Source organism: Otolemur garnettii, unplaced genomic scaffold, assembly GCF_000181295.1.
Source record: "Otolemur garnettii isolate 467f Iridium unplaced genomic scaffold, OtoGar3 scaffold00053, whole genome shotgun sequence".
In the NCBI taxonomy this organism is placed as follows: Eukaryota; Metazoa; Chordata; class Mammalia; order Primates; family Galagidae; genus Otolemur; species Otolemur garnettii.
The window spans coordinates 7,884,847-7,895,608 of record NW_003852448.1 but is presented as its reverse complement, the minus strand read 5'-3'; positions in this window follow the sequence as shown (position 1 = coordinate 7,895,608).

Sequence of the window (10,762 nt, the reverse complement as noted above, 5' to 3'; positions counted from 1 at the left end):
CCCTCTCCCCCCCCAACACCCCGTGCGCCCGCCCTTCCCATTGGCTGAGCCGCGCAGAGGGCTCCCCCCAGCCACAGCCCCCGGCTCTGCCCAGGACCCCTCGGGACTCGCGCGCCCCTAAGAGGGAAAAGGACCCTTAGTGTATGGGAACTGTGAGGACAGGTGGACCGCCAGGGAGTGGGGTAGAGTTGGGGGCTGAGAAACCTGATTTGAAGGGAACAGGCCAGTCTCTTATGCCCTGGTGCAACACCATGCCACGCACTGGCTTGCTACACACAGCATGCGATCACTGCCTACTGTGGGTGACAGGGGCAAGGCCTGGGCCCTGGGAAGATGAGCCCAGGAGAGACTCAGGAAATGGGAAAGGCAAGGCAATCTGGAGGCCCTAGGCGGCAGAGATTACAGATAAGGATGGATGAAATTTAGGAGATGCACGCCCCCCACAACACACAAACACACACATATACACACACACACACCCTTCTCTGAGGTTATGCAGGGCTCTGCATGGGGATTACAGAGAGGGACATTCTGATGGGAGTTATGGCCTCCAGGCTGCGGGATCAAAGAGAGGCCCGAATCTTGAGGTTCTAGCCAGGGGATCCCCGTGTGTGAATGGCCCGCCCCCTCCATTGCAGAGCTGGGCCCTCCTTGCAAGCCCAATCCGCGATCTCCGAGTTCTGCGGCGATGGCCTCGGCCCAACCCCTTGGAAAACCCTGGCCCAGCCGCAGGCCCCTCCCCCGGCCAGCTGGCTCGCTGTTGCTGCAGCTCCCTTATTTAGGCAAGGAGGCCTGGGGATGTCATGGCCAGGCGGGGTGTCTGCCCACAGCCTGCCTAGGTCTGAGTAAGGGTCTCCAGGCGAGGTGTCCAGGGCCTGAGCAGTCAGACAGGGCCTGGAGAAGGCCAGGGCCGGGAGGAGAGTGCTGACAGCTGAGTGGGCGGGCAATGAGGAGAGCACTGAGCAGCCGGCAAGGGTCTCCTCCCTGCAGCCGGATCAGAGACCTGTCTAGATGGATGGGGCCATGTGGGGGTTCCTGAGAGCTTGCAGCTGCCTCTGTCCTTGGAGCAAGGGGCTGGGTCTTGTCACCAGCAAGAAACATCATGGGATGTGGGGGAAGGGAAGGGGAAAAGGGCAGGGAAGGAAGGCATAGAAAGAATGGTTGTGGGGAGACCACCCCACCCAGACTATCACCTTCCACCCAGGAGCAAAAAGATGCAAATACTGGGGCCAAATGGGGCCACTGGCCAGCAGATGACACACTTTTTTATTTACTGGTGGGTGGGCAGTGACTCAGGGAGGCAGCCAGTGGGAGAGAAGGAGGTGGCTCTACCAGCCGATGCTAAAAAAGTCGAGAGGCTCTTGTCTGTGCAGTCATTCCTTAGGCCCTCTCCATCTCCACCAGCTTCCTCACTTACTTCCCCCCGCTCATGCCCAGGGCCTTCAGTGGCACAGGGTGCCCCTCCTCTGTGACTTGGCAATCAGGTGCATCAACACATGTAAGTTCTGGGTGGAGCTCAGTCCATGAGTGGCCCAGCCCACGCCCTGCCCCATGGCACCTCTGGCTGCTAAGTTGCCTGCCAAAAGTCCAGGGTGATTCACATGTGAGTGGATTGTCCTCCCTCCAGATCAGGGTATTGAGAGAAAGTGGGCAAAGGCCAACAGCTGAGAATGGGTATGGGAGAGAGAGAATGGAAAGGGACATCTGTGGCTTCCCCATCTTTCCAGACCAAGGGAGAGGGAGAACCAGTCCCTGAAAGGAAGGGGCCATTCATCTAACCTGCCTAGCTGTCCTCTCACTATTGTACCGGTGTTTCTGGTTCAGGCTTCTGCTATTATCACAAAGGAAAGACAAAAGAGTGAGAGAGACCCTAAAAGAGAGGAGACTGGGGGCGGTGCCTGTGACTCAGTGAGTAGGGCACTGGCCCCATATACCAAGGGTGGCAGGTTCAAACCCAGCCCCCACCAAACTGCAACAAAAAATAGCCGGGCGTTGTGGTGGACGCCTATAGTCCCAGCTACTTGGGAGGCTGAGGCAGGAGACTCACTTGAGCCCAGGAGTTGGAGGTTGCTGTGAGCTGTGACTCTACAGCACTCTACCAAGGGCAATAAAGTGAGACTCTGTCTCTAAAAAAAAAGAGGAAACTGGGCACAGAGTAGCCCTCCTTCTGTGCAGAGAGGCAAGAAGAGAGCTGTTCCCTCAGGCTAAGGGGAGCCAGATTCTCCCTCTCACCCTCCCCTACACACTCACACACACTCACTCAAAAGTCAAAGCTGAATGAAGGTTTCTGACTTCCCTGAAGGCTATGAAATGAGACAAGCTCTCCCCAGGGTGTCCTTCCTGCAGTCACAGGTGCCAAGCACTAGGAAGTACAGGACAACAGATGGGCTGATGCCAAAGCATCCCCAAACTTCTGCCTCTGCTACCCGCATATCTGGGACAAAGAGAAAAGTACCAGCCCTAATGCCAAGAGGTTGAGAATCTAGAATCTGCCCCACCTCCAGCTCAGTCTCCAAGAGCCACTTTTCAGGGGCTTTCTTTGAGAACTGCTCTCCACTCTTCCTATAACTGAGGCAGGGGAAAAGTTGCTTCTACAGTGAGACATATAGGCTCCTCCAAGCTCCCAGAAAGAAAGAATTTAGGGAGAAAAGTCTACAGAAAATATCCTGCCCACCCCACTCTGCTCCTGCTTAGTCTGAGGGAGGTGAGGCGGTATATCCTGGGAGGAAAAAAAAAATGGAAGTCTACCCCTACTACATGCCCTCAAAGAGCTGGCCAGGCAAGACACAGCCAAAAACAGGCCCCAGAGAGCATGCAACACTCACAGAGGACTGAGCAGCAGTTGCAGGCTGATGGGCGCGGGAGAGACAGCTCATGGAGGAAAGGCTCCTTGGAAGCCCCAGGGGAGGAAAAACAGCAAGATCGTCCCTTGGAGTTCAAGGGGAAACTTACATGGCATGGTGGGGCTTTGTTTTTCTGTGCAGCTGGGTCCTCAAAATAGGGATGTTTTCAGATATGATCTGAAGTTAGAGGAGAAGATAATCAAAGAAGCTGCTTGTTTTCTCCCCCTCACCCCACCCTGAAGTGGGCACTCAGGGCTTATTGATAGAAAGAGGGGAAGAAAGGGAGGGAGAGAGGAAGGGACCTCCCTCAAACCCACAGCCAGGGGCAGGACTTCTTCACTCATAGCTTTTTGTTGCTCCACATGCAGCAATCCTGTCTGCCCCTGGCCCATTCCAAGGTCTTCTTCCAACAACCTGATACCCACCATTGGTGGGACATTTTCTCTGGCTTTGTGGTGTCAAAGAAGCCAGTAAGATCCTAGAGATAAGGATTCTGGAGATCAGACTTTTGATCCTGGTTCTGCTCAATTGCATTGAGAAATGTTTGGTGGGGGCTTTCTAACACTGGGCCTAGTTCCAGACACTGCTGGTAGACAGGAGGGATAGATGGGGATCCTCCTCCAAGGAGTCACACTCTTGTGAGTTTTAAGAGAGGTAGTAGGCAGACAGAAACTGCACAATCTGCAGTAAGTACTATGGGATTACAAGTGATGTTGGTTGATTTCAATGAAGGAGACTGGGGGCATGTTGCCAGGGAAGGAGTTTTCACAACAGATCCTTAAAAGTCAAAATGGGACAGGGCAGAAGCCTTGTAGGTGGAAAGGACAACATGAGCAAAAGTATAGAGATTTGAAAATGAAGAATAAGGACAAAACATGTTTGCTGACAGTGGAGCAGTGGGTTGGCACCATTTGCAGAGGGCTGCAAGCAAAGGGGACACACTGAAGGAACAGTAGTGGGACTGAAATGCATTATCCAATAATGATTGTAGAAATGATTGTAGCAATCACATCTATTTTTGTACATACCCTAGTATGTATTTAATAAAGGTTGGTTTAATGAGTGAAATGTGTATAATAGTTTGGAGAAACTGAGGCAAATATGAGGTGTTTCAGTTATCTATTGCTGCATAACAGCCATCCCCAAATCCACTGGCTTAAATCAATGACAGCATTTATTTTGTTCAGGGACCTGCAATTTGGGCAGGTTCTGCAGGACCATTTGTCTCTGCTTTACTCCAAACTAGGCACTGGAAGGCTCAGCCGCTCACATTGGGTTGATGCTGGATGTCAATTGGGACCTCAGTTAGGACTGGTGCCGGACATCTAACCAAAGCCTTTCTGTGTGTCTGCCTGGCTTCCTCACAGGATGGTGGCTGGGTTCCAAGGATCAGTGCCCCAAGGGAAGATCAGTGAGCAATTGTGTCACTATTTTTCCTTGTTTTTTTTTTTCTTTTGATGTTGTACCAACATCTTCCTCAACAAAATTGTATCACTTTTAATAACCTAGCCTTAAAAGTCACATAAAATAACTCCTACCTGCTCGGCGCCTATAGCTCAACCGGCTAAGGCGCCAGCCACGTACACCTAAGGTGGCGGGTTCGAATCCCCAGCCGGGACCCGCCAAAACAACAATGACGGCTGCAACCAAAAAATAGCCGGGCGTTGTGGCGGGCGCCTGTGGTCCCAGCTACTTGGGAGGCGGAGGCAGGAGACTCGCTTGAGCCCAGGAGTTGGAGGTTGCTGTGAGCTGTAATGCCACGGCACTCTATCCAGGGGGACAGCTTGAGGCTCTGTCTCAAAACAAACAAACAAAAAAAAAAAATAATAACTCCTACCATAATCATGGCCTGTCATATTCAAAGAAAAGGAACATAGACCCCACCTCTCAATGGAGGAGTGTCACTGTCACACTAGAAGAAAAACGTGCCATGGGATACATTGACATGACCACCTTGGGAAAGGTGGTTCTTAGAGCTATGCAACAGTCCTGACATGAGATAGCCAAGACTTGGACTAGGTCAGAGGTGGTAGAAAGGGGCCCATTTGTTGTGTAACTATGGGAGTATCATTAAATTTCACTTACCTATAAAATGAGGAGACCAAACAAGTTATTCTCTGAGATACCTTCCTGCTCTAACAGTGAGTGATTCCTTAATTATACACAATATGGGTGGTTCTTCATTTTCCCTCAATACCCACTTCAACCTCCATTTCCTGCCCTGCTTTCTCATCCCTGGCACCCTGGGGGTCCATGCCACTCCACAAATATCACCAAGGACCATCTTACAGATTTATTTTAATAAGTGGAACAGGAAAAAACCCTTAAGGATACATGAGAAGACCCTGAGACTGATCAGACTCCCACTCCAACTGCTGTGTACTCATGACCATGGGGTCTACTGAAAATAGCAAACATATGATATGGCCTCCCCCATAAGGAGTTCACAAACTAACTTAGGAGAGAGAACAAATGGGCATGAAATATCACAAAAACAATCTGGTATGCTGATGACACATGGAGTGAAGTTCCGAGGAAAGAGGGCGCTGAATGCAGTGGGGCAGGCAGGCCCTCCTGGATGGTAAAGGTTTTTTCAGGCACAAAAGAAGGGGATGAACATCTTCATAAAGCAAGATCCCAATAAGAGTCTGTTGTGCATCCTCCCACCAATCTGTATTACACCCCCACCCCCGCCAGCCTGAGCAAGACCAAGACCCCATCTCTACCAAAAAAAAAAAAAAGTTAGAAAACTTAGCAATGTGTGTGGTGCATACTGGTAATCCTAATTACTTGGGAGGCTGATGTAATAGGATTGCTTGAACCCTGCAGTTTGAGGTTGCTGTGTGCTATGATGCCGAGGCACTTTACTCAAGGTGACAGTGAGACTGTGTCTCAAAAAAAGACCCAGAAAACTATACTTACCCCCAAATGAGAAAGAAAAAGTTCAGTTTAAGTTTACTCTGCCTGACAATGTAGCAGCCACATGTCCCTTTGATTTAAAGACTAGGCTCTTTAGACACAAGAAAGGGCTTCAAGCAAGGCTCCAGAACCTAGTGAGCAGTAGAAGCTCCAGATTACAGGAGGACTTTACGGGGCAGGAGGCTCAGATTATAATGGGGCTAGGACACTTATCTGGATTTTCAATTTGAATGTATTTCTTTAAAATGTATTTGCTAAGTACCTAGTATGTAGCTAACACTATTTTGGGAAGTAGGCTGGGTTTTGTTTTAGTTTGGTTTGGTTCCTGTAATGCCCTCAGGGTTTGAAGAACAGTGCACTATTTTGGCATAGATTGGAGGTTATTTTGGAGTGGCTTTGAAGAATTTAAAAATAATCAGGAGCAAGCCATGCCTTGGTCTACCCTGCCGGGGAGGCTGCCAGGTAGGCAATCCTAAACTCACTTGGCTTCTCAATCCCTCAAGCCAGGCTGGAGCTCTGTCTCTGTCCAAGGTGCTGAAAGCCCTTCATGCTAGGCTTGGCAGGAAACCAGAGAGGACAGCCCAGGTAAGAAAGACTGGGGCCCTCTCCAGGACACAGTGAAGTAGATGGCCACCTCAAACCATGAGAATGTTTATGGAGCTGGACTGTGGCTCCAGGAGGCAGCATGCGGCTTTGCCAGTTGGTCCTGGGAAACTCAGGTCTCATTTACCTGCATCCGAAATGTGTCTTCTTCCCTCAGCCCCACCACCACAGCTATCAAAAAAAGATATGGATACACTCCTGAACTTTACACATGCAACTCTTGGTATTTCCTTTGGGAGTTTCTGTTGCTTTATAAAACATTAGAGCCAGAAGCAGACACTTTCATGTATTAGATTCAGAGTGGTGAGGACTCTTCCAGAAGGGTGTGTCACAAGTTATAAATGGAGCTGGACAAGAACTAAGGCATCCTGGTTCTTAGTTAAGTGTCTTTCCTACCATACCAGCCCAGGCTGGGGATTTATATACCACGTATAACAAAAGCTAAGGAAATATGGAATTCGAGATATGTATATGAGAGAGAGAGAATGCTCTTGGTACAGAGCACCTTGGTACAGAGGTGGCTGTGTCACCTCTCCTGAATGTCCTGTTCATTCTGCTAAAATGCTAAAATCAGGCAGAATTCAGACCCTACCCCAGTTTGGCCAGGGGGGGACGCAACATATATCCTGAAGGGTAGCCAGCTCACCCCATGAATCATGAGCTCCTGAGCCAGCCAACAGCAAGGACCAGGGAAGAAAACTCAGATCCAACTAGGTCTCCCACTCTATCATCTCCCCAACCTACCCACCAACAACCATCCACCATTTTCCATGCACCTCACACTGTGCAGAACTCCTAAGGAAATGCAAAGTATACAGCCTAGCTCCTGTCCTTACGAAGTTTGCAATTGGTTGGGAAGACAAGATGTTCACACATGAATAGACAATATTACAGGAGCCAAATACAAATAATGGCAGCTAACAAGAGAAATCACACAATCCTGGATCCCAAGTCCAAGAAGTGGTGTGGACCATGAATGCTTTGACTTTGGAGTAGGAAGAGATTATTTTAAGGTTGGAAGGCTAAAGGAAGGCATTACAAGGGAGAAAGGTGTAGGGACAATTTGGTTGAGAACTATGCTCAGGACCTTGCCTCTGGAGACTACCAGTCCAGTTTAGGACTTTCTCAATTGGGAGAACAGAGCTGGGCAGTCAAGTGTGAAGGTGTGACCAGAGGTTGATAGTGGTGCAAAGGCCCAAAATGTCCTGGAAGAGATTATTAGGTCTTCTCCCCTGAAAAAAAAGGGGGAGTCTAGAGAGAGCCCCCTTCTGGATCTATTAGGCCTATTAATCACCTATTAATAAGTGGAGTCTCCTCCAGGACTGGGCTCAGTAGTTCCCAGAGCAACCTAGGCTGAAGTTTGGGAAACCAAACAACAGAATGAGAATCCCAGGAAAGCCTCAGATCATGTCAGGAATGTCTTGTTTGCTGGTGTCTTGGAGCTTGCTAGGAGTCAAGGGGCATATGATCTATTTGGGAGGGCAGGAAAAAAAACAAATCACAAAATGACTGAAGGTACAGCAGGGTTTGGAGTCAGGAATTCTACATCTCACAGCTCACTAAGGTAATCTAAAGGCTGTCCCTCTCACCTTGATTTGAAGAGAGGGCCTGGCCCCTCCTCAGGCATTTAAGAGGCAGGGAGAAGAGGGTTCTGCCCAGCTAATCCCCTAGATGGTTGCTATGGAATTTCCATGCTAGGCACACTTGATGCTCAAAGCACTGGTTCCCAAGAGACCTAGCACCACAGCAACCACACCAGGAAACTGGGCCAGCTGAGGGATTGAAAGAGAGGAGAAGGAGAAAGGAGGGAGGAAGGGGGAAGGCCCATCAGACTGCCTGACAGCTGTCTGCCTTGTGTCTGAGGTAACCTTACAGTCTTGCAATGGCAGATAGCACTGCTTTCTATGTAAGGCCCCACAGCCTAACACGGAGCCCCAAGGGTCAGCATTCAGGAGACCTCAGCCTGACTCTAGAAACTCTTCGTTTTCACTCTGGATCCCAATAATGAAGGGAAATTTCAAGTCTCCACAGATGTTAAAACAGTCACATCCACTCTGATATTCTTGGCTCAAACTAGCTTTGGAGGGGCAGGGTCAGTGAGGGAGCTCCAGGACACACTATCCACGTGCACCTGTGCACACTCACACTCACATGCACATTCACACACAGACATACTGCTATAGACAGAATGTTTGGGTTCCCCAAAATGTTGTATGTTGAGATCTGAACCCCAAAGTGATGGTATTGGGAGGGGATTAGGTCATAAGAGCAGAGCCCTCACGAATAGAGTTAGTGCCCTTATCGCATGTAAAAGGAACCCCCAGAGAAATCCCTCACCTCTCCCACCATGTAAGGACACAGCAGGAAGGCACAAAGTGTGAAGCAGGACTTGAGCCCTTATCAGACAGGGAATCTGCCAATGCCTTGATTTTAGATTTCCACCCAGCCTATGTGCTTTGTTTTACCAGCCAGAGGAAACTGATTCTCAGTCTCTCTCTCTCTCTCTCTCTCTCTCTCACACACACACACACACACACATACCCATGCAGAGCAACGGTTCGGAATGGAGAGTATTTCCCTCAGAAAGTTAGTCTAAATTTCCAGAAGCCTCCAAAGGCTGATGGTCACCCGGCACTGCCAGGACAAGGTCTTAGGATTTCCAAAGGCCTCTCAGCCACATGATTTTCCTATCAGTCTGTGGGCAGTCAGCAGAAGAATCTCCAGAAGAGGTCAGGCTACTATCTGGCTCTGTCCTCAGGAGCCCGCCTATAGGACGGGGTAGGCAGTTCCAGTCACCGCCTCCCTGACTCTCCAACTGCAAGAACTGCCTGCACCTCACCACACCTCATATGGTCAGTCTATATAGGAAGCAGAGAGGGACAGAGGGTTGACCCCTGGGGAGGCTCCGCTGCTCCGCTGGTGTTGAAGTGTTTACAGGGTTACTATCCAGAGCTTAAAGCTTATGCAAATGAGCCACTTATGTGGCTGAGCCATGTAGTCTGAGGCTCAGAGGCACACTCCACTGGCCTTTAACTGGTTGTCTGCATCTCCTCTCTGTCTTTGATGTCTGATCCCAGAACTTTGCTCAAATCTCTTCTCTTCAGCTCTCTGCTGCTCCCATGTGGCCATCTCAAGAAGGGCCAGGGCTGCTGCTAGGTGGCGCCTAGGGCCAAGGGAGCCCCTTTGGGACAGAAAGCCCTTTCCCTGGGCTTGAAGCCCTCAACAACCCATATCCCTGACCAAAGCCCTCCGGCCATGCCCAGTCCCAGCTCTGCAATCTGGAAGCTGAGCAAGGCTCTCCGCTCCCTGCCGGCCTCCTGATGCACAGCATGAGTTACATCCTGAAGAGAAGACCTCCCTAGCCCACAGAGCAGCTGCCCTCCCCTATTCTCACCTCTCCCGCCTCCCTTCCCTCAGTTCCCCTCTGCTCCCCACCCAGCCTTGCCAGCAGGCAGGAAGGAAGCTGCTCATAGTGCTGAGGGTGGGGCACTTCCAGCTCACACTGAACAACCCCGGGTTGGTCTATAAAGAGTCAGGGACTTCCGCTCCCGTCACCCACCACCCCTGCCACCACCACCCCCAGTCCCTGCACACACATCCAGGCCCAGGGCCTTCCCTTCCTAGCACAAGGCCCCAAGGTCAGGGCATCCCCCTGTCCAGCTCTGCACAGTCCTCTGGTCTGAGAGGGAAGGCAGGAGCAAAGTGTGCTGCTTTCTCAGTGTTCAGGAGGGAACAGAGGCCTGGCCCACTCCAGGGACAGAGGCTGTCCCCCTGCTAATAAGGGCCAATGAAGGCTCGGGTCTGGACCAGCCTACCAGGGGCAGGAACACAGCTGCTGTCAGGGACAGAGGAGCTGGCCTCCCAATCAGATTATAACTAAAGCCCCATGAGCTTGAGATCCTGTGATTTAAAATTTATTCCCTTTCAGTAGAGCTTTAAACCTCAAACCATGAAAATTATGTTTTTTCAGAAATCACTCTTTAAAATGAAGTTGCCTGTATGAGCAGTCAGCCACTGAGAGGAGTAAATGTGATCAGTTCAGCAGGGGTGCTGGCATGGAATGGGGCCAGAGCCAGTCAAAGACCTGGGAAGGAGACCTTCTTAACCTTCCTAATGCTTCCTAATGCCACGACCCTTTAATACCATTCCTCATGTTGTGGTGACACCCAACCAAAGAAGGAGGAGAGGCCTATCCCAGAGGTACAGGAATCAACAGCTATCAGGACATCACTGCTCTGCCCAGAGCACCTTGCTGGAAGTCAGGATGTGCAGGTAATGTTGGCCATAGCCCCAGGAAAGGGGAGGAAGGAAACCACCATCCAGAAAGCTTCTACTTCTGACTTTTTCTGTTTGACTTTGACTTTTTCTCTTCCTTTTTTTTTTGTTTTTTTTTTTTT